The 24,968-nt window shown below is 46.5% G+C and overlaps 1 protein-coding gene across 2 annotated transcripts in view; it reads right to left on the bottom strand.

Moving 5' to 3' along the window:
* ITPKC (inositol-trisphosphate 3-kinase C) overlaps positions 1 to 24,968 on the bottom strand; it is a 627,543-nt gene that overhangs the window by 572,495 nt on the left and 30,080 nt on the right. The gene's annotated exons all lie outside the window — the stretch shown is intronic.

Below are 24,968 nucleotides of genomic sequence, written 5' to 3'. Positions count from 1 at the left end.
AAGTCAAAGTGCTTGAAGACACCTAAGCATAAATGTGACTCTACAACCTAAAGTGTAACCTGCTTTACCAAAAGGAATGTGTGCCTACTCACTGGCTGATGTTTTGACTGGCCAAACCACAAGTCTTGCAGGTGATCTTCCGACATCAGTCTCCAACACCTGCACTCAGCCACGTGAAATAAGAAAGAATACAATCCACTAAACCAGTGAGCAGATTGATGTTCTTTTTAGCGAACAATGAGAACATGCAAACGCAAATGCTTAGACTAAGTTCTTGTGCAGTCCTTCATGGCAGCCACCAAGACCTCCAAGTAATCTGAACAGAGAGCTAGGCGTGCAAATGCTAACATGATCAAAAGTGGTAGGAAAGGGTGCTGCTTTTAGTCAGTCAGTCAATAAACTTTATTTGGCTTATTAAAATGGAGCCATAAAAGCTTAAATTGAACAAAATAATAAATAAGACTCATGAAGATTAAAATACAGAATAATTCACATCACCCCAAAGCTGTTTCTGATCCCCAATGCACAGCGAACAAAATTTGCCACAGCAACGCAGAAATCCATGTTACTCAATTGTTGCAAGAAGTCAGTCTAAGGCTTCCTTATGGGATCTAACTTTAGATGAGCGTTGGTTTGGGATCAGGAAGCATTTCCATGTATGGGGATACAAGCAACAAAATAGAATAAAGTGCATTGTGAGGAGACAGTATCGCATGGGCACCTTTGTAATGTTGAACTCCAATCTACCGTCCTAGGGAATGTCACTAAACAAATGTAATATATGAAACCAAAATCTTATAACCTAAGATTCACATTAAAAACCGATATCAGATAAAATTGACAACCCAGAGACAATCTAATTAAGTTATAGCTAATTATGCAGCATAGTTTATCAAAATCCACCTGATAGAGGCTTCCTTGCTTTTTCTTAAACACCCCTTTCACCTGCAACACAGTCTTTGCTTTTCCATTCATTGGGTTAAAAAAAAAAAACACAAAGTTCCAGGAACCCTACATTTATAAAACCAGATTTAAGGTAATTGATCCAGGGTGTCACTTTCTTTCCCCTTCATGATCTGAATGCCTTTCCTCTCGAGGTGATGATGTGGTCCTTTTAAACCACTGAGAGCAGGTCTAAAATCCAGGCTTGGTGAGGCCAAGGGCGGAGCACTAGAATGACTGAGCATCCTGGCTCTATCTTATCTTTTGAGGGAATCTTCGGAATCAGAGGAGTTAAAGGAAAGACATACAAGACATACAAGAAAGGCCATTCTTTTGGGTAGTGGGCCCACCTGCTTGTTGCACCATGTTGTGTGTGTCCGTGAAAGTTCAAGCTCAGGCAGCAAAGTTGCTTCTGACTCAGCTAACTGGATAATTAAACAAAATAATTCACATCTACCTGGTGGGGAACCCTTTTTGGCATCTATAGCTGAACAGACCCATGCCTCGAAGAAGGGATCACACACCTATTGGAAAATGTTCACTCAACGAGGATGCCTGGTCATTTTGTCTTGTGTTGGTGTGTGATACCCGCAATGTGGATGACCAGTAGGAACATGTAATACTTTAAGGTCCATTACCAAAGACAAGCATGCACAACTCTAAGTGGATATCTTTATGCTTCTTTACGTAGAAGAGGTAATTGATATTGTTCGTGTCAAGAGACAAATCTCTACTTATGCCTCAAATCACTAAAAGACAGCACTTCACAAGGTGCCTGACACCCATGCTGTGAGGAGTCAGTGTTGTGACTGCAAGATGCGGACAGAGCAGCATATGGGCTACTCTGAGTACTTGCCCATCATTACAAAGTTGGATCCAAAGATGGTCACACTTTGATGACTCTGGACTGATGGTCCATCAGTTGTGCTCAGTGCTTAGGCAGATGTGGCTTCAGTGAGCACATGCAGTTTGGTATGAGGGACTGCACTTTAGGACTACTATTGTTTTAAAATCCCCTTGATCCATACGCTGATATTGTCTCATTGCCTGTAAAAAATGCAATGGGTCTCACACTTGCTCAAATTAAAGCTATTAGTGCTGTAAATTTCTTGTCACATAAATTGAAAATGATAAGTAAAACAGTTAATATGCGCAAGTCAATTCAAAGCACAATGGCTGCCATGGGCATAAGAGCAAAGGAGAGACACAAAAAGAAAAAGGAGTTTGCTTGCAGTCAAACGTATCGGCAATTGTGCAATCATCCATGTAACAGGGGCAGTCTGCAAGGCGGTAATAAAACCGTCCCAAGGAGGGACAAACGTAAAGCATTTACCAATGATGATAAAGGATTTTTGAAAGGGAAGCCCGCTAACGAGTGAAAGTGATGGGAGTGCAGTGGGCGTGGTTGAAAGCCCACAATCCTTACAACAGGTCAAAGCGCTTGCACGCTCGACCTAATGAGCCATCCTTTGGCCAATGGCAATTTTTTTCTCTTGAGGAGGGAAGGCATTTGCCAAGCTGGAACCCATGCTTGCTCCAACTGGATACTCTTGGATGCTACTAAGAGGTATTTGGGATAATTAAATGAGAACCTATGACTGTCTGTGTTCCCAAGGCTTGGGACTAGGCTGGACTCTGCCTTTTCCCATGACCCTTCTGGGATGAGACAGGATTTATAAGTATGGACTGCAGTGAATCTTTCCATACCACAGTAAGGCCAGCACCAGGGCAAACATCTTATGGATCAAATCTGTTTATTGGCATTTAAACATGATGAACAATACAAAGCACTGTAATGATCCCCCAATCATTTCAATAGTGACAGGCCCCTTAGCCCTGAACATGCTTTTGTCGTCACACAGCCATCCCAGTCTTCAAATTAGGGGGACATCTCCCCAATCTAATATGGCTCATATTAGCCTCAGGACCGGAGGGCACACCACACCATCTCACAGTGCTCACACCCAACAAACATAAAAAGGAAGAAAAAAGAACATTTGTGCTTCTTCGCCTACATGTTCCGTCTCCCTCTCGTCTCAACCTTTCACCGCTCCAATCGTATGATCATCTCTGCCACCCTCATAGCCCTAGTCCTTGTCATCCTACTAAACCTCTCGGGTCAGTCCTAGAACTCTTAGGTATGTTGGGCATGTCAGCTCGGTAAATTCTGTGGATAAGATCTGAAGGAAAGGTCTCCACAACGTATAAATATCACCTACTCTCTGCTTGGATGCCAAAGTCAGCTTTTCCATCGCCAGAATAAACCATAACTTCTGGAGCCAGGACCCATACGTCAGCAACCTATCTGTGCCCCATAGGGCAAGAATTGTCTGCAGAGCAGCATTAAGAGCCAGTTCCATCTGTCATCCCTTCAACGAGCGAAGGGGAAACATAATAGGATTGGGTAGGCCCAGCAAGACATATGAGGGGAATCTAGGGATCTCTGTTTGAAACACATTATCAATATCATCTAATATACTCGTCCAGTATCGCTGCAATTTGGGGCAGTGCCAAAGAAGATCTGCCAACTTGCCTGTGTTACGGCACCCTCTCCAGCAAAGGCCAGAGTTAGCCAGATCCAATGCATTTATTCTTGGTGGAGTAAAGTACCAATAAGAGGTTATCTTATAGGCCATCTCTGTCCCCGCAGCACTATGAGCCGTATGATGAGTTCTGTAATAGATATTGTCCCATTCCTCCTCCGTGAACTCTCTCTCCAGCTCTTTCTCCCACCTCCGCTGACCCCTCGTCTTCAGCGGTCGCCCCCGACCCTGCAGGAACCAATAAAGCTCTGATATCACCCCTTTATCATCCTTCTTTGTGAATATCCACTTCTCAAACGGGGTTAGTGGTCTATCTATCAATGCCCTATTCGCAGGCATAAGGGCCCAATGTCGTACTTGATAATACAATAGTCTATCTGCCTCAATCAATTGATATGTCTCCTGCATCTGATCAAAAGGGATCACTCCATTCTCATCAAAGAGACTCCCCACCCTCTTACAGCCCCCATCATACCAATGGCGAAAGCTCTCTACCTGTAGGCCTGGTGGAAAGTCAGGGTTCTCACTGACTGGTGACATAGGGGATGGAAACGTTGTGAGTCCTGCCGACTCGCCACCGCATCCCACACACGCATCGTCACCCCGTGATCGGGGAGGAATACAGTCTGTGCGCCCTGTGCCGTCTTCGGAGCCAGGGCTCCTTCCAAAAATGAGACCCTGCCACCGCCTGGTCCATAAAACACCAATGTTTCTCAGAAAGCGGCCTACTCCACTCTAAAAGAAAGCGCAGCTGGACTGCCTGAAAATACCGCAATAGACAGGGGACAGCCAGTCCGCGCTCCCCCCTAGGGCGGCACAGAACGTTCCGCAGGATCCGCGCCAGCCGACCATCCCAGATTAATTTCAAAATCGCGGCCTGTAGGGTCGCTATCGTGCGAGGCGGGGAGTGAGAGGGAGTGCCTGAAAGACAGAGTATGCGCGGAAGCCATTTTCACCGCCGATACCCTGCCAAGCCAAGAGAGGTTATGCTTCCCCAAGCTCCCAAGGTCTCGCAGAACCTCCTGAGTTAAAGTAGCATAGTTCACGCTCGCCGTCTTTACCGCCGATGTCAGGCAGATCAATACCCAAATAGGGTACCTGCGATATCGACCATATAAAGGGGTATCGGGCCCTCAGACTTTCCGCATGGTCAGGAGAAATGGACAAGCCAAGGACCTGCGACTTCTGCATATTTACACGGAATCCAGAGACCTGCCCAAACTCCTCCAGAGCTACCATCAGAGCCGGGAGCGATTCCATGGGCTCCGCAAGGGTAAGGATCACATCATCCGCATAGAGACTAATAAGGTGATGGTCGCCCCCAAATTTGATGCCCTTGACTAGGAGGTTATCACGGAGGCGCTGCGCAAAGGGTTCCATATACAACGCAAATAGAAGCGGGGAGAGCGGACATCCCTGCCAGGTTCCATGTCCAACCGAGAATGGCAAGGACAGGGTACCATTGACTCGTACCGCAGCCTTGGGCTAACGATAGATGCACTGAATCCAGGTCCTGAACCCCGGTCCCAACCCATAGCGCTCCAACACTTGAAATAGATAAGGCCAATGGACTCTATCGAACGCCTTCTCTGCATCAATAGAAAGGAGGAGCGCCTTCCTACGCGATCTGCCAGTTTTGTCTATTAAATGCAGAAGGTGCTTTGTATTATCTCCACACTGCCGGTGGGGTATAAAGCCCGCCTGGTCTGGATCGATAAGTCCCGGCATATAGAGACTGAGGCGGTGAGCAAGGATACCCATAAACAACTTAGCGTCAATATTCAGAAGCAAACTGGGCCTATATGAGGCCCAATCTTCCGGATCTTTCCCAGGTGTATGAATAACCATAATGGTAGCCTCCAGCATGCTGGGCGTGAGAGCCCCAGATACCCGGAAGGAGTTGAAGAGCCTCGCCAAGACTGGAGCCAACTCTGGACAGAACGTTTTATAAAAGAGTGCCGTAAAGCCATCAGGGCCAGGCGACTTCCCGTTCTTTAGACGTGCTATCGCAGAAATAACCTCATATATTCTTATAGGCTGTTCCAACGAGGACGCCTCGTGCTCTCCAAGCAGAGTGATAGTACTATCCGCCAAAAAGGCAGCCAGATCCACATCACACCTCACATCTGCGGAATATAATCCCTTATAGTACTCTGCAAACACCTCTGCCATTTGGTCGTCCGTGCACACTTCCCCCTTAGAGGGGGAGCGTATCACTTTTATGGCCGATGCGGAGCGCTGCGCCCTAAGCCGGTGTGCCAGAAGCTTCCCACATCTATTACTCCCAATGTGGTACTTGTGTTTGAGCCTTGCTATCGCATATTATTCCCTATCCCAGTCCAGCCGATTCAGCTGCTGACGCGCTCTCTCCAGCTCCCGCCATACTCTAGGTGCACCAGTATATTTATGTGAGCAGCCACTTTTTGCTCGAGCACTGCTCTCTGTTCCTTCCGTGCTTTATTATCTTTAGCCGCTAGGGAAATCACGCCCCCCGCACCACCGCCTTCAGGGCCTCCCATACAGTCTCTATGCTAACTCCTCGATCATCATCATTAATGCTAAGGTAATCCACTATCACATGTCTCAGCGTCTCCTCTGCTACTCTACTCTGTAATATAGAGTCTCTAAAGCGCCAGCTGGGGCTTCCCACACGCCTCATATCCAGACTCACCTCCAGGGTGATAGGTGCGTGATCTGTCAAGGCCCAGGGCTCGATTGACGTCTCCCTGATCCGAGAGATGAACGCCACGGAGGCCAGGAAGTAATCAATACGTGTATACATTTTTGAGGCAGCAGAATAGAAGGAATAGTCCCCAAGAGTGGGATGCTCCCTCCTCCAAACATCCTCCAGACCACATTAAGCCAGGCACTGCTACCCGGCTGCCGTCAGCGCACCAGTCTGCCCATAACGATGCCAGACCTATCCATCTCATTGTCCATTACCAGGTTAAAGTCTCCCCCCACGAGAATAGCACTGTCAGGGGTGGTGAGCACCAGTGAAATGGCCTGCCTCATAAAGGTTTCTTGTTGCATGTTAGGTGCATATATGGTCGCAATAGTGAAGTGGAAGGTCCCCACCCGTACCCTGAGCGCCAGAAGCCTACCCTGCACCTCATGAAGCTTACCAATCACCTCACCATGGAAGGACTTCGACAAAAGTATCGCCACCCCGGCATGTTTTGTAGGGGCTGAGGACCAGAATTGCCTAGGAAACCACTTTGAATGCATTCTATACGTATCCTTGGCCACCAAGTGTGTTTCCTGCAGGAGACAAACATGACTCCCGGACTGCTCAAGACCAGACAATATCGCCAATCTCTTCGCTGGACTACTGAGTCCCCGAACATTCAGACTTAAACACTTAAAGGACATAGGATGTCAGACCAGTTACATTCTCCTGCAAGCACAGCTAACATCGGACCCATACCCGATTCACCTTTGGAGCGGTCTTCCACACAGTGATAGCAAGCAAAGACGGAAGCTGTGGAAATTCCAGTAGAAGCACTCCTACACACAACCTTAACGCACAACAGGTGCTTAGAACAGATAAGTCCTCTTATGCACAACTCGAAAGAGGTACAGTCTTGTTGGGCCGGTAGATCCTCCGAATTCGTCACCATGGATCCAGCGAATTCCCCGCCCGGGCCCCTTCAGAATGGTCAAAGACCCCATTCAGAACTTACACGATCCCAAATCTCAGTGGCATTTCTCAGCGGCCCATCAGCTAGTCGTTAGTCCCGGCGGCCAAGCTACTTAGTACAGATTGTCTTTCCAGCACCTGCTCTGTCGTGGTGGGCCGTCGTTGCCTTCTCTTCCTCTCCTTCCGCCACCACCGCGGGCGCCCGTCACCATCCTCCTCTACAGCCACCCCGGGCTCTCTATCATTATCCTCCAGTCGCAGGAACCTTCTCGCCTCCGGCACAGACTTCACCTGATGCCACTGGTCCTCCCATCGGAACATAAGACGGAATGGGTGACCCCAGGAATAGGACGCTGCATGAGCCCGCAAATCTTCTGTTATAGATCTAAAGTCTCTCTGCCTTTGCAACGTTCGCAGTGAGAGGTCCTGAAATAGCTGCAGTTTATGCTCACGGAAATGTACATGTGACAGGTTGCGGGTTCTCTGTAGGATGGTTTCTTTTAGTCCATAGTTGTGGACACACGCCAATATGTCAGTCGGACGACCTCCAGACTCCCCAGTACGGCCCACCTGATGAACACGGTCCAATATAATCTCTCTTGATTCATCAGAACCCAAGATTGAGCTGAACAGCTCTGTGACGAACTCCCCAATATCCTCCTTCTCCGCTCCCATTGGGGCCCCTCTAATGCGTATGTTATGCCGCTGTGACCGGTTCTCCAGGTCTTCCACCGTGATCTGAAGAAGATCCTGCTGCTCGCGAAGACGTAGTATCTCCTGTTGCATGCGTTCAACCTCCTCCCTTCGAGAGATCTCACCATCCTCTACGTTCACCACTCTGTCCCCTAGGGACGTGACCTCTGTGCGTAGTTCCTTCATGTCCTGGGAGATATCCCTCCTGAGCTCCTGCAGATTGCTCCGAAGTGAATCAAACAGGGAGGAGAGAAAGCCTTTGGTGACTGGGGCCTCGCCGTCATTGTACACATCCTCTCGGTCATCACAGCTCCTTGTAGTCACTGCTCCTTCAGTAGGACCGCTCTTCGCCGGCTGGGATCTGGTCAGCATGTCCCTCACGATTGCTCCCGCCGGGTATTAGAGGACGCCATGATACTGCCTCTCCTGCTCCGGTCGTCAACCTCAGGCCCCGACCACTCCGTCACAAGCCTGTCCAGGCGCCTGGCACGTATCTTGCGCCAGTGACCTCCTCAAACTATTCGCCCCTAATCAAGTCAGGTAAGCAAAGCTTCTTATGTCACCTTCCACTTTGGGCCGCAGGCTCACATTGCTGACTTCTTGCCCACACACCGGGCCGACCGGGCCTCCTCCTTCTCCTCCGTCCCAGAGGAGTTCACTGCAGGCCGATTATGCCACCGACCGGGGCCCGCTCCAACCAAGCCAGGTCCCTCCACCGGGGGCCCAGGGATATGCTGTCCTCTCTGCTCCACCGCCACCTCCTCAATCCGGGCCCCGCCACAGGCCCAGGCCCAGCTCTGTCCACCTAGGCCCTAGAAGCGGAGCCCGCCAAGGCCTCCGGTCTCTTACCGGGTCCGCCGGATGTGTTCCGGTGCCTCTAGGGGCCCCGCCAGGCCGTCTCAGGCCCTCCGGCCCTCCAGGACTCGCCGCGAGGCCAGTCACGCCAAGCTCCTCGCCGCGCACGGCAGCACATGCTGGCCTAGCCGCGGCCCGTTACTGCCGGCCCCGTGTGCCCACAGCCGAACTCCGGGTCTCCTCTCCTGCACGCCCACCGTCTCCACTCGCCCCTCAGCAAGCCGGGGCGCACAGGAGGCAATGCGCAGGGGTCATGATGCCATTAATGAGGCCCGGGCGGCAGAGCTCGCGGAAACGCGTCCGCTCACTACGCCATCTTGGCCACGCCCCCCAAACATTTTATAAAGACAAAAGGGCACAGCACTGCAAACCACAAACAAAATCCAGTGTACTGTAAATCTAGAGTTGGCTCCCATATTAACAAGAAATGGAAACACCACTAGGTCTGGCTGATGAGTGGATGTGCCCTTTGTGCCAATGATGCATTTAGGCATTCAATAAGTCATCGTATATGCAATGTCACTAAACTTTGCAGTCGTGCATCCAATCATCAATCCACCGACTCTTTTTTGCATTCACCCTCCAACACAAGCACAATAAAACACAAACAAAAATCAAAAACACATGCAAGACAAATTAAAAGCATACAATTAGGTCAACGAATATGCCTGCAATAGTGAAACATAGCAGTGAATGTCTATATTACATCGGTATCGTAAATAGTCTTAAAGCTCTAACAAGATCATCACATTTAGAACCAATGTTTTGGCCGTTTTGGAATGGTAAAACAATGATATTCTATGAACAACAGCATTTCATAATAATCTCCTGGTTTAGAAGAAGTGGCCATGTGGGACGCAGTGCACTGTAGATGAAATGAGTGGGAAGCAAAAGAGCAGTTAGTACTGTTTGGAGAGCTGTAGCATCCTCTTAAGAAATGTTAACATAAAAAGAGGAGAAGCAAAGAAATTATAGTGGGACTATGAAGTACTGGCCAACCAACTCTGTGAATGAAGCACACTGATTTTTGGGTAGCTGTGCACGAAAATGATGTCCTTCACAGAGGAAGAAAGCTAATAACTAATGTGGACTGAACCATTACGCCATGCAGTATGCTGTTATAGATGAAAGCACAGTGTAAATGACATTCAGACAGGCCTTTGGCAGAACAAAACTGCCCAAAATGCCCTCTATGTATCTATATGGATATGTGTCTCTATATATTTACTTTACAAAACAAAGGTTAAATTGACATAGGTAGGAATTGTAATTTTACCTTACTTCAAATCAACACCAAAAAGCAGTGAATGTCTATATTAAATCGGTATCGTAAATAGTCTTAAAGCTCTAACAAGATCATCACATTTAGAACCAATGTTTTGGCCGTTTTGGAATGGTAAAACAATGATATTCTATGAACAACAGCATTTCATAATAATCTCCTGGTTTAGAAGAAGTGGCCATGTGGGACGCAGTGCACTGTAGATGAAATGAGTGGGAAGCAAAAGAGCAGTTAGTACTGTTTGGAGAGCTGTAGCATCCTCTTAAGAAATGTTAACATAAAAAGAGGAGAAGCAAAGAAATTATAGTGGGACTATGAAGTACTGGCCAACCAACTCTGTGAATGAAGCACACTGATTTTTGGGTAGCTGTGCACGAAAATGATGTCCTTCACAGAGGAAGAAAGCTAATAACTAATGTGGACTGAACCATTACGCCATGCAGTATGCTGTTATAGATGAAAGCACAGTGTAAATGACATTCAGACAGGCCTTTGGCAGAACAAAACTGCCCAAAATGCCCTCTATGTATCTATATGGATATGTGTCTCTATATATTTACTTTACAAAACAAAGGTTAAATTGACATAGGTAGGAATTGTAATTTTACCTTACTTCAAATCAACACCAAAAAGCAGTGAATGTCTATATTAAATCGGTATCGTAAATAGTCTTAAAGCTCTAACAAGATCATCACATTTAGAACCAATGTTTTGGCCGTTTTGGAATGGTAAAACAATGATATTCTATGAACAACAGCATTTCATAATAATCTCCTGGTTTAGAAGAAGTGGCCATGTGGGACGCAGTGCACTGTAGATGAAATGAGTGGGAAGCAAAAGAGCAGTTAGTACTGTTTGGAGAGCTGTAGCATCCTCTTAAGAAATGTTAACATAAAAAGAGGAGAAGCAAAGAAATTATAGTGGGACTATGAAGTACTGGCCAACCAACTCTGTGAATGAAGCACACTGATTTTTGGGTAGCTGTGCACGAAAATGATGTCCTTCACAGAGGAAGAAAGCTAATAACTAATGTGGACTGAACCATTACGCCATGCAGTATGCGGTTATAGATGAAAGCACAGTGTAAATGACATTCAGACAGGCCTTTGGCAGAACAAAACTGCCCAAAATGCCCTCTATGTATCTATATGGATATGTGTCTCTATATATTTACTTTACAAAACAAAGGTTAAATTGACATAGGTAGGAATTGTAATTTTACCTTACTTCAAATCAACAACAAAAAGTATCAACTCACTGAAACAATAAGGTTAAAGTAACATTATATTTAGGTGAAAATGCCAGTTAAAACCTAGCATTTTAAACGAACAAAACCACTGAAATTCACCACAGTTACAATTATCTCAAGTAACTATAACTCGTACTCCAAAGTAACTATAACTCACACCCATGCCTTGCACAATCTCGAATAAATTATATTGTTTCTGATGCTGTAGTCATGCTTTCAATAATGCCCTAGATAATTTAATGAGTGGTTTCATATATGGGTTAATTAGCAGTTCATGACAAAGGCACATATGAACTCTGAAGTCTAAAGTTAATGATGGAAGGGGAGGGTACTGGGACTGCAAAAAGTTATTCATGACTGCCCTCCTCCCATCTGTGCTGCTGCTAAAGAAAAACAAAGAAACACTGTAAATTATTTAGTTATGTAAAGACACTTTAACAGCATTACAATGTTGGGTGTGTCCGTAAAAGTTCAAGCTTAGGCAGCAATGTTGCTTCTGACTCAGATAACTGAATAATTAAACAAATTAATCCACATCTACCTGGAGGGGAACCCTTTTTTTCTGCAGAAGGACACAACTTATGTACAATCAAAACATGTACTCCTATCTACCACAATGTGGGTGGAGTCAAAGACACTCTCTGTAGCACTCCAACAGTGCCGTTAGGTGACAGGTTTGCTGTTAAGCAGACCTAGGAAGAGGTACTTCCTGTGATCTTGAAGTCAGCAGACATTTAGGACAGCTGCCAGAAAATTACCCTATGTCAATATATTAAACTTCTGTAGGTAGAGGAACTGATGTAGTTAATAAAAATCTAAAATAGTGAGGAACTCTGTCAGTTTGGTGTTTATACAAAATACTGGAGAAATAATATCATGTGGACAAATATTGTGTCAAGAATATCGCGGACAAAAATATCATGAAGGTAAGTTTCTATAGGTAAGTAAAGTTTTACTAGAATTCGTAATGACACAATCCAGTGAGATGTGGGTACACCAATCTTCTATGTTCATCCATTCTATATTTGTGATGTCTTGGAGGGGCTAATTACACCACAGTCAATGCTGGATTGAGGCCATGCCATAGCCATAACCTTATTCTTTCAGGCATGTCAAGGCTCTTATCATTTATTTATATGTATTTAGAACCCTTTACACTGTATTCTCCGATTCAAACAACGAGTTTTAACCTTAAGAATGTGGACTTTTTTGAATGATTCTTTAATTGGCCAGAATGTCATGAACGTTCAGACATTGGCAATGAGGCATTTAATTTGACCTCCTGCCCCTCATATCCGATATTCTACTCCTCTCTGCCAGTCTGAAGAGACTTATGTCTCAGATTATTTAGAAGAATCCGTTTTAAGGGTTATATTAGGGGCTGTAGCACGTTTGTTGGAATGTCTAGAGACATTGCAGAGGGGCTCTTCCAAGACTAGGAACTCATTAAAAGTTAGGAAATGCCTCACCACTACTTTATCTGGGCCAACTGGTGGAAGCTTTCCTTGATTTTTGTACCCAATGAGTCAAAAAACGAATTTTCGTTGCAAATCAAGTTCAATTTCGTGTATACCTTTTCTTTTTAAGCAGCCTGGTACTCACCCGCCTGCTCAGACAATGGAGGCTCAGAAACTACCTCTCCTACAGTTCTTTCTTTTCTTTCTGCAGGACTTTTCTACCCTTTGGGTACTATTCTGGAAAGGCGTATCAATTGTGACATTCTTGTAGCTTTTTACCTGTTTTTTTGACTCAAATTAGCAACAGTTGCCTTGTAAGTTCTTTGGTGTGCATGGACAGACGTTGTGGGGGTCTCTCTTCATGCCCTGATCTTTTTCTTGGACTTTCCCCATCTGTCCCTTGCTTCTATCCAGGGTACACTTGGCGGGCTTATGCAGCTTCCAATGAAGATTGAAAGGAGCAAGAAATGTAGATGGCTATGCTCATATGCTAGAGTTAAACCCTGACTTTCTTGCATGACTACCATGCTCAGTAATCTTGGTGACCTGGCCCCCCGGAGAATGCAATGTATGCAACAATCTTTGAGGGTCCAGCAAACCTTTTTGATATCTGCGAGGCGGGACGGGTCCACAAAATGGAATGCAGAAGCTGCCCTCTTAAACATCAATGGAATCTACATCTGACTCCGGGTGGCAATGCTTGTTGTAGAAAGAACAATTTGCTCAGACACATGTAATAGCAGCATTAATTTTAAATTAGGTTGCGTTAATCTGGCCTTCTGTTCAAACTGACACTAAATTGCTGAATGGATGGAAGGTGATCTTTGAAGACTGAGATGAAATAACACGGGAGTCAGGACACGACTCAGACAGACTCAAAGCAAGTAGATAGGAAAAGTACAATAAAAGAAAAGATGCCATTAAAATGTACCACGATTCTGTGAAGTGTGTGATGACGCTGAGATATGGTAAATTCATAAAATGCATGTACTTTTGTGTTGAATTGCACAAAATGACACAAGTAGGACAGTGTTTGCAAGCAAAGAAATTGGGCGCGATCCACAGTGGAGCATGTAATGGTCATTCATTCATCTGTTCTGCCCGCTGTCATCAGGTCCCAAGTCCTATCCAACTTGACAGCCTCCTATGGGGATCTGCTACACAGCTCTGATCGGGCCCCAATGTTCTTGGCCTTTCCAAAACCTTCTCCAAATATATCACACTGACTTTCTCTGTGCTTCCACAGGTAAAACCCTTCAGTGTTGGCAGCTGCAGAGAGGGGTGGCTTTGCCATCTCCTCTGAGTTGTGCTAGTGGTTTTGAATTGAAGCGGATGCTGAGTTTGCTATAAAACTCCAGTCACCAGCAGACAACGTAGCTGTTATGAGCATTGTTTGCCCTCGCCATGACAGGCTCCAGAACTGGTGCTGCGTAGCACCACAACTCTAGTAGTAGATCCTCAAGCCTAAATAATGACAGGATCTCCAGCTGAATATCTGCCAATCCCACAAGTATGTCCGGTACTGCAAACTAGGAAAGAAAATGCACAAACCCAGAAGACTCCACAAAAAAGACACAGTATGGAACACAGGCACACTTTATGGCACAGACGGTGTGCAGCAATTTACAAAGCCAGTTTTAAAATAAACTGTAAAGGTAACAAGTCACAAAGCATGGTGCAATGAAGCCAGGTTCTATCACACGGTTCTATCCAACATCCTTAAAACTACACTGATCCTGTTAACACACAGTGCGAGATTCGCCTTCACAAACACTACTGCCACCAGTCCGCGAAAATGTGAAAATATGTAAGTAAACATATAGCCAAGGGTCATCTCTATTATGAATGTGCCAAGGATATAAAAATATATCCCAGAAAATGTGGAACTTTAAAAATCTTCTTTCACCCAGAAAGATCATATCTCTTCTGCTGTCAATGAACTAAATTTGGTACCCCGCTTAGTGCAAACATGAGTATGCAAATAGGCCAACTTAAGCCACAAATAAAGCAATTAACAGGTAACACTGCGAAATGTACTCAAACACGTGAAATTGCAACTACAGCGAATGCAAAGAGCTGGAGCTAGCAAATTGGCACAGATTAGCAGGAAGCAGTCATATGGCCTAAAGGAAGGTAGTGTATACACCTGTCTAGGAAGGATACATTGTTAACCATCACGGGATAAATGCTATAGATGGGGCACAAATCGACATTAGTAAAGTGCTCAAGATCATGGTAAAGATTCAACTCCTTTTATGACAACACTGTTCCACTTCGTCCCCAGTTTCCTTTGAACTATCAACTGGTAAGTATAAACAACTCTAGAAAATGACCAAAATAGAAAATGATTCAAAGCTGTTGATTTCAGAACTTCACATGCCGTTACAATGCATGCAGAAGTCTACGTGAAACAGCTTTGAGAGTCCTTCTGCAGACCTAATAATGTGCCAAAAGAAACCAAAAATGCCTAGTGCAGCTCTTTCCTTCTATACTTGTCAGGCTACCCAAGGCACAATGGGACCTCAAAAAGGTCATGTCTGGGTTAATGCATAGATCCTTGAAGTCACTAGTCTCACATGGCAAAACATGGTATGCAGAAATCTGTTTGGTTGGTAGTCATAGAATCACAGAGGCATAAGCGAGCTGCATGAACTTTTTTCCTTTGAACCTTTAACAGTCTTCTGTAGGGGGAAGTGGCTCCTGGGAACTCAATTCACCTTTGCTCCAATGTTAATGTTGCCATACCTAGTAGTTTTATTGTGACAGAGGCATGAACCTGCATTCTACTGACCAACTATTTGCGTCTTTTGAATGCAATAAGACCATCTGAGCAGCTGTTAATGCTACAAACTCAAGATGGATAACATGTAATATAAATTATGAAATTGAGCATGAGGGTCAATCTCCATATTATACCTGGGCAAATTTCAACATGGCTACGGGGGTGTTGGTGACATGCTCCAGAAATATATCCTGGAAATCATGTAGATTAACCTACATTTATTCTGAATACACTGTTAATGAGGTTGTATCCTGGAGCTATGCTGAATCAGGCCACAAAGTCCTACACAATCTGTCTGCCTAGGTCTCAGCTAATTAACGAACCATTTTATACCCTTATGGCTGTAAAATGTTATGGAACCTCCTCACAGGGAGAGAACAGAAGAGAGCCAGAACATAAAAGCAGTGTGATATTACCCTCATAGAGACTGCATTACTCTTAAATCAGAGTCTTCCCCATCAATGCCCCATCTCCACAACCATGGGCCTAGAACACACATGAAATTACTGAGAAAGGGGTGTGTTGTTATGACGAGAGTCATAAGCCGAGAAAGGGGTGTGCTTAGGTCGACACAATAAGTATACAAAACAGCGATGAGTGGAATACTTCAATTAATCTCAGCTACTACTAATCACTCGGACCACATTAAATTCATGGCTGCCGAAAAGCCTAAAGCCCACCTATCACCAGGAAAAAGTGGCCCAAAAAAAAAAAAGAAGAGAAGGTCAGCCTGTGCCAGCATCAGGCACTGCCCCAAGATAATGATGGCCCAACAGAATTTTTGGCCCTCTTAGCGTGGGGAAGAGGGTTGCTGAAAGAGCACTATACACACACACACAACAAAGAGAATATACCCCAATCTGCCCCAAAGACAGAAAACCCACTTGATGCCAGGGATATTTTTATCAAGATAATGAGGTGGAGGTTTGTCTCTGCATTAGGCCATACCCTTACCACTAAAGCACCCATAGTCTTTGTTCCTTGGGGCTCAGAGCATCAGAATGGCAAGCAAAAGGAAATGTGGATCTTTTAAAGTGCAGTTTTGATATACAGGCCAGCAAAGAGTGGATAATTCCCAATTTTCTCTCACTTGCCATGGTGAATAGCTGCACTATTTGGGCTCTGGGTCGGTGGGCAATCAGGGAACCCTACGCATTTTTGAAACCTAGAGACCCAGGCGACTCCAGGGTGATGTGGCTAGTGTGGAATCCTCTACGCTTACTAGGCTAAAATGTCCTGCAAATCTCAAACTTTAGCTAAAATCACACATTTTCACTCACATTTCTGTGAATCTAGGAGGATTCTCAAACTCCCTTCCATTCCACATTCCCACACTTCTCCCAATAAAAACTGCACCCATTTGTGTGGCTGGACCTAGCGCCTGTGACAAAAGTAGATAAAAACTGTGATCTTTACAATGGACCCTGATTCAAATTGTTCCTGTTGAGGGTGCCACGCCAGCCACACATGTGGAGTACCGTTTTTACCGAGTGAAGTGTAAGAATGCTGAGAGGAGGGAATATTGTTGATTCCAGCAGATTCCGGAACTTTTTATGTGAGGACAATGCATGTTCTAACCAAAGTCTGAGGTTTATTTGCAGGGCATTATGCGTACAAAATCATAGAGGGATCCACGCAAGTCACACCACTCCTCATTGCCCTGGATGTCTACTTTTCAGAAATGACTGATTCTGATGGATACAACTACCTGTGGATTCCTCACCTCATGAATACTCCCATGGCGCCAGCATTAGACGGAAATCTTCTTACTAGTCTCTGCACGTCGACGAGGACGTCACTGTCTCGCACGCGACGCCGTCTGACGTCATACAGGCAATAAGAGGTCCTCGACGACGTGCGGACGTCAGTTCCCTTTTTTCCGTGCATTCGAAACGGTTATCTTCGAGGGAGCAACTGTTACTCTTGCGGTTACAGTGTATATCTTGCTGCGTACTCTTTCTCTGTGGAAAATATGTCGCAGAGAAAGTCTGGATTTAAGCCTTGTCGTGAGTGTGGAGGCAAGATGTCGGTGACGGATCCTCATTCCGATTGCCTTTGGTGTTTGAGCTCCGACCACGACGTCTCGACTTGTGATTCGTGTCAGCACATGAATCCGAAGGCCATTAAAGAACGTGAGGCGAAGCTGTTTATGGCCAAGTCAAAGGAGAAGCATCACAAGAAAAAGTCTTCTCCAAGACATCGGCGTCATCGAGACTCCCGGCGCCGTAGAGAATCTCGGCGTCATTCAAGGGAGGCTCGTTCCAGGTCTCCGGATCGGCGCCGGAGGACATGGGAGGTCAGCCCCACGGTGACGCCGCATCCTTCGACGCCGTTGCTCTCTCCGGCGTCTCCAACTTCGCCTGGACAGGCGTCGGTGATTGAGGTATTGGAGCCTCAAGTGTTTTCTCCGGCGCAGACGCCGAGGCCGGCGTCGGGGTCGCCTCCGAGTCAGGCACCCCAGTATCCGGCTTTTCCCACCCCTGGAGCCGATAGTTCCGCATTCTTGAATGCGATGTATGCCATCTTCCAACAGATGGCTCCAGGGGGTGCTCCGGCTGGGCCTTTGGCCTTTTCTTTGGGTGATCCTGCGCCTCTTCGGCCGGCACCCTTTATGCCCTTTCTCCCGTTTGGGAACGTGGGCTCGGCGCCAGTGTCGGCGCCGGTGGCCGCTCCGATGGCTTCGGAGGGATTGGCCCCAGGGATTTCCATCCCGTCGACGTCGAGATTTCGGCCTGTGACTCCGGTGGGTCCATCCGTTTCATCTGCTCTTCAGTCGGCGCCGAAGTTACCTGTGGCGCCGGATGCGGCGTCGGTGGCTTCGGAAGATCGGCGCCGATCTCCGACTTCGGCGGAGGTGTTGTCGACTCCGCGGATTGAGCAACGACTGCATTCAAGGAGGCGTGCTCTCCGGGTACTAGAGGAGCAGGAGTACCAACGAGCCCTAGAGGAAGGAGAGCTAGAGGACTCGGGTGATGGGCTGCGTGGACTGGAGTCGGCCAGTGGGCTGGACACTTCCCCTGAGTGGGACCTTTCGTCCCCGGGGGAATATACCGAGGAAGCTGCTTCCTTTCATACAGTGGTACGGAAGGCAGCTAGTTTTTTGGACCTGCCTTTGCCGGTGGTGGAGGCGAAACAAAACCTTTTGACAGAGGTGTTGCATCCGGCCTCAGCCGCGGCGGAGCCTCTATTACCTTTTAATGACGCTCTGCTGGATCCGGTTTTAGAGGTGTGGAAGAAGCCGGCATCTTCCCCAGCAGTTCACAGAGCCGTGGCCAGGAGGTATCGGACGGCTCCAACTGATCCTGGTTTCCTATCTAGGCACCCTTCGCCGGAGAGCTTGGTAGTGCAGGCCTCCTGTTCGTCCAAGTCAGCGCCTGGTTCTTTCCCGACGGTGCCTGGGGACAGAGACTCAAAAAAGCTAGAGGCGCAGTCGAAGAAGATTTTTTCGTCCTGCAGTCTGGCGTTAAAAGCCACTAATGCGACCTGTATCCTGGGGAGGTATATTCATGCTCTGATGGATGACATCTCCTCTTCGTTTACAGAGCTTCCCCAGGGTCTTTTGGATCTTGTCTCTGATGCCCAGGCTGCTGCGACCCAAATTATCCAGACGGGACTGGATACCACCGACTCGGTAGCCAGAGCAATGGGCACAACTGTGGTGGAAAGGAGACAGGCCTGGCTCCGTAACTCGGGCTTTTCGGCAGATGTGCAGTCCACATTGTTGGATCTCCCGTTTGATGGGGACAAACTGTTTGGGGCTAAGGCTGATTCGGCCTTGGAACGTTTTAAGGAGAGCAGGGCCACGGCTAAGTCGTTGGGACTCCAAGCTCCTTCTTCCACGGCCTCTTCCAGATTCTTCAGGAGGTTTCGTGGATTTGGGCGTGGCTCTTCCTCCTCTTCCTTTCGGGGAAGATATCAGCAACCTGCCTCTTCCCATCCCTATAGATCTTTTAGGGGGAGGGGTAGGGTCCGCACCAGGGGAGCCTCTCAGCAGCACTCTGCCTCTTCCTCATCCTCTGGCGGGGTGCAGCAGGGGAAGCAGCCTTAGGCTTCCACCATTTCCCACTCACTCCTCTCCTGTAGGGGGAAGATTACAGCATTTTCTCACCAAATGGGAGACTGTTACGTCGGACACTTGGGTTCTCAGTGTTGTGGGAAAAGGCTACACCCTTCCCTTTCGGGAGTTTCCGCCCCTCATCCCGCCCCGCCCTTTGTATTGTTCACAAGAACACCTCCTGTTGCTAGAACAGGAGGTAGAAGTCCTCCTTTTAAAGGGCGCGGTGGAGTTGGTCCCGGAGCAGGAAAGGGGTCAAGGAGTTTACTCAAGGTATTTCCTGATTCCCAAGAAGGATGGTCGTTTGAGACCAATTCTGGACCTGAGGATCTTGAATTGGTTCCTCAAGCAGGAAAAGTTCAAGATGCTGACCCTAGCACAGGTGCTTTTGGCGTTGAACATGGAAGACTGGATGGTGTCTGTCGACTTGCAGGATGCTTACTTTCATATCCCGATACTCAAGTCACACAGGAAGTATCTCCGGTTTGTGGTGGGATCGCAACACTACCAGTTTGCGGTCCTTCCGTTTGGTCTTACTTCAGCACCTCGAGTCTTCACGAAGGTGATGTCGGTGGTTGCGGCAGAGCTCAGAAGGAAGGGGATAGCAGTATTCCCTTACTTGGACGATTGGTTGATCAAAGCCAAGTCCCCGGAGCTTGTGTTGCGTCATCTGCAGTCAACAACCCAGTTGTTGTTCGACCTGGGCTTTTCGGTGAACGAGCCCAAATCTCACCTGGAGCCCTCTCAGCGCCTCCTGTTCATAGGGGCAGTACTGGATACGACATTGGGTCGGGCCTTTCCTCCGCCTCAGCGGATTCAAGATATTCAGGATTTGGTTCCAATGTTTCGAAATGGAGCGGTAGTTCCAGTCCTCAAGGTCCTTCGTCTGCTCGGTCTTTTTGCCTCCTGCATTCTGTTGGTCACGCATGCTCGCTGGCACATGAGGGCTCTTCAGTGGTGCCTCCGAAGGCAGTGGTCTCAACACAGAGGGGATCTAGAGGGTACTGTCAAGATCTCCAGAGATGCTGCTGTGGATTTGAAGTGGTGGATTGCAAGCAACAATCTTTCACAAGGAAAACCGTTCCAGCAGTCGCCACCAGTGGCCACAGTCATAACGGATGCTTCCACTCTAGGGTGGGGAGCTCATCTGGGGGATCTGGAGATCAAAGGTCTTTGGTCTCCAGAGGAACAGATTTTTCACATCAATCTGTTAGAGTTACGGGCTGTACGTCTGGCTCTCAAGGCCTTCCTCCCTTCCCTTCGTGGTCAGTCGGTACAGGTCCTAACGGACAATACTACCACGATGTGGTACATAAACAAGCAGGGAGGAGTGGGGTCGTACCTTCTCTGCAGAGAAGCTCTTCGACTATGGTCCTGGGCGAAGGACCATCGGATTTGCTTGATAGCAAACCATCTGGCCGGAGTCTTGAACGTGCGTGCGGACAGTCTCAGTCGCCACTTCTCGGCAGACCACGAGTGGCGTCTCCATCCAGATCAAGTCCGTTTAATCTTCCAGAAGTGGGGGTTTCCTCGGGTAGATCTGTTCGCCACTCGAGAGAACGCGCATTGTCCGTTGTTCTGCAGCCTTCAGTATCCGATGCAGGAAGCGTTGGGGGACGCGTTTCAAATGACCTGGTGCGGCCAGTTGATTTACGCGTTTCCTCCCATACCCTTGATTCCTCGAGTATTGAGGAAGATTCGCCAAGACCGGGCTCTAGTAATCTTAATAGCTCCGGATTGGCCAAGGAGGGTGTGGTACTCCGACCTTCTCCAACTCTCAACGTGCCCGCCGCTCCATCTCCCTTTCAGGGCAGACCTCCTCTCGCAGTCGCAGGGGCAGGTTCTACACCCCAACCTCCAGAGTCTGCACCTACATGCCTGGAGATTGAACGGGGCAACCTGAGTTCCTTCTCTCTCCCGCCTGAGGTAGTGGATGTTATATTAGCGGCCAGGCGACACTCCACTAAATCTATCTACGCTAATAGGTGGTCTAAATTTGTTGCGTGGTGTGGAGAGAGGCAGATTGATCCTTTACATGCTCATCTATCGGACGTTTTGTCTTTTGCTCTATCTCTGGCGCAGAAAGGTTGTGCAGTGGCTACCATTAAAGGTTATTTATCGGCCTTGTCAGCCTTCATATGTCTTCCAGACCAACCATCTTTATTTAAATCCCCTATTGTTATCAGATTCTTGAAAGGTCTTCTAAATCAATATCCTCCAAAGCCATTCGTTATGCCGCAATGGGATTTGTCCTTAGTCCTGACTTTCCTTATGGGGTCCCCTTTTGAACCTATGCATTCTTGCCCCTTGAGGTATTTGGTTTTAAAAACAGTCTTCCTGATAGCTATAACATCAGCAAGGAGAGTGAGTGAGATGCAGGCCTTATCAGTAAAACCCCCTTATACAACTTTTTATGGGGATAAGGTGGTGTTGAGGACCAAGGCTGCTTTCCTCCCGAAGGTTGTTTCACCCTTCCATTTGGCTCAGGCAATTACTTTGTCCACGTTCTATCCTCCGCCTCATCCTTCCAAAGAGGAAGAAAGACTGCACCGTCTGGACCCAAAGAGAGCGTTGAGCTTCTTTATCGATAGAACAAAGGATTTCAGGCTGGAGGATCAGCTGTTTATTGGATACGTGGGCAAGAGGAGAGGAAAGGCAGTCCACAAGAGAACACTATCCAGGTGGGTTGTTCTTTGCATTAAAATATGTTACTCTTTGGCAAAGAAGGATCCTCCTGAGGGCATTAGAGCTCATTCCACCAGAGCTAAGTCGGCCACTTCGGCCTTAGCCAGAGGTGTTCCTGTGGTCGACATCTGCAAGGCCGCAACTTGGTCGTCCCTTCACACTTTTGCAAAACATTACTGTTTAGATTCTGAGGTTAGAAGGGACGGCCATTTTGCACGGTCAGTGCTGCAGGATTTCTTGGTTTGACCATTTAGGCACCCACCGCCGGGCGTGGTACTGCTTTGGGACTCTATTCATGAGGTGAGGAATCCACAGGTAGTTGTATCCATCAGAAGAACGAGTTACTTACCTTCGGTAACGACTTTTCTGGTGGATACATTAGCTACCTGTGGATTCCTCACGGTCCCACCCGCCTCCCCGTTGCCTTTATGGTCTTGCCAAGTAATCCTTGAGTGCGCTCCTCTTGATCTTTGAGGGTGCAATAGATGTATATATATAATATATTTATATATATATATAGGTATATGTGTATATATCTTTATGTATATACTTGGTGTGTGTATATATTTTAAAAGAGAGAGTTTTATATATATATATATATATATATGTACATAAAAAGATTTACAGTTATTCATACAATGTGGTGTATTTTTACAATATAATGGATGTTGCTTTGTTCTTTCATTGCATTGCCTGGTTGTTCTCATGCACGTAAAAAATGATTGGTACTGACGTCCGCACGTCGTCGAGGACCTCTTATTGCCTGTATGACGTCAGACGGCGTCGCGTGCGAGACAGTGACGTCCTCGTCGACGTGCAGAGACTAGTAAGAAGATTTCCGTCTAATGCTGGCGCCATGGGAGTATTCATGAGGTGAGGAATCCACAGGTAGCTAATGTATCCACCAGAAAAGTCGTTACCGAAGGTAAGTAACTCGTTCGTTTAGTAGGTTTTCCTGGGTGCCTGCCTAGACTAGGCCCAAATTCCGCTATCCACATTGCCAGAATGGATTGATTTTGATGACAAAAATGTGTTGTTTCACATGTGCATTTTGGGACCTTTCCCGTCACAGCTGCTAAGCCTTCACACACATCTGGGGGCACCCTTTTTAATCAGGAGAAGTGTGGGGATACAGAATAGTAGAACATTTGGTAATATCAGCTGAATTTCCTTCCATATTTGGCTTAAGAATGTAAGCCTTTGTGCAAAAGTGTACATGTTTAGCTAAATACCCTCTGTATCACGTTCGTATTAGTAACCCCCAAATTCAGCAGTTGTACAAATCACCACTTTTCCTAAACTCAGTATCTTGAGAACATTTAAAAAATGGATAGGTTTCCATTATACACATTTTCCATTTTACGGTTGTTGGCTCTAGGTACTTAGAACAAATGGTTCTAGGATCTTAGGACAAATGAAAAACACTGTATATTTCTACAAACAGAAGAGTCTGCTGGACTTAACAGTATATAACTTTTGCAAATCAGCCTCCTGTGCAAAGAATTACAGTTTAAAACATGTTTTACTTTTTTTTTCTTTATTTTGAATTTTAAAAAAATAGTGGTTTGGGTAAACCATGAGTAATCTGCACTACAGCTGCTGAATATGAGAGGTTTGTCTATTTTTCAGACATGCCTAGATTTCCGAGTGGACCCATGGGTTTCATACCAGTTCCCACCACAATATGCAACTGACCTGCTGAAAACACAAAAAAAGAAAACATTTACCACTGCTTAGAAAAATATCGAAAGTGTGATAGAACAATACTTTGTATTACATCTCTGGTTGTTCCTGGAAGCCGTAAAAATAGTGATGTCAACCAAGAAAACGTTTTTTTATGTCATTTCTAGGAATAAAATATATGCCTTCTTGTGTGGTGTCTCTTCCCTCATTTGAGAAAAAAATAACCAACACATTGTCACATGTCGGCTTTTTTCTCAGTTCCCTCTAGGGGAACCCACAATCCCAACGTGTGAGAAAAGAAAGAGCCATATTTGTCCTGGATACCGCCTGTGAGAAAAAGAAAAAGGTTATGAAGGGTTAGGCAAAAGTGCTCCAAACATTAAACAAGCATTTGCAATGTAATGGGTCTTGCATTTGCTCGAGTTAGAGTTATTAGCGTTGTAAATTCCTAAGTGGACTTTTCTTGCCACATTAATTGAAAATGAAAAGTACAACAGTTGGCATAAGCAAGCCAATTCAAAGCACTACAGCCGCCATGAACGTGAGCGCGAAGGAGAGACACAAAAGGAAAAAAGTTAGTTTGCAGTCAAACGTTTCGGCAAATGTGCAATAATCCATGTAATAGGGTCAATGCCCATGAAGGTAACAAAACTGCCCCAAGAAGGGACAAACAAAGCATTTACCAATGATAACAAAGGAGTTTTGAAAGGCAAGCCCATGAACGAATGATAGTGATGGGCGCGCAGTGGCCATGGTTAAAAGCCCACAGATAGATCACAACATGTCAGAATGCTTATGCGCTCAACCTAAAAACAGGGTTAAGCACTGAGGTGGGACAGGCAAACCAGTTAAAACAATCAATTTGTCTGTTAGCCTTGACTGGTGTTATGGGGCTTCTACAAGACTTCTGTAATCATCAATCACTGTCTCAGTTTCCATCTTCTTCTTCTTTTATTCGGAAGAGCCTGATTTGGCTCTTCATATGCCAAAGCTCCAGCTCAAGGAAGTCTTCCAGCCACCTACCCAGTTTCCATTCAATACGGCAATGGGTAAGCACAGAGGCAAAGCAGTGGAACACGATACAGATGTAAAAACTATCCTGC

Source organism: Pleurodeles waltl, chromosome 9, assembly GCF_031143425.1.
Source record: "Pleurodeles waltl isolate 20211129_DDA chromosome 9, aPleWal1.hap1.20221129, whole genome shotgun sequence".
Classification (NCBI taxonomy): Eukaryota; Metazoa; Chordata; class Amphibia; order Caudata; family Salamandridae; genus Pleurodeles; species Pleurodeles waltl.
Note: the sequence above shows the minus strand (reverse complement) of the source record. Positions and strands in the feature narration are given on the sequence as shown.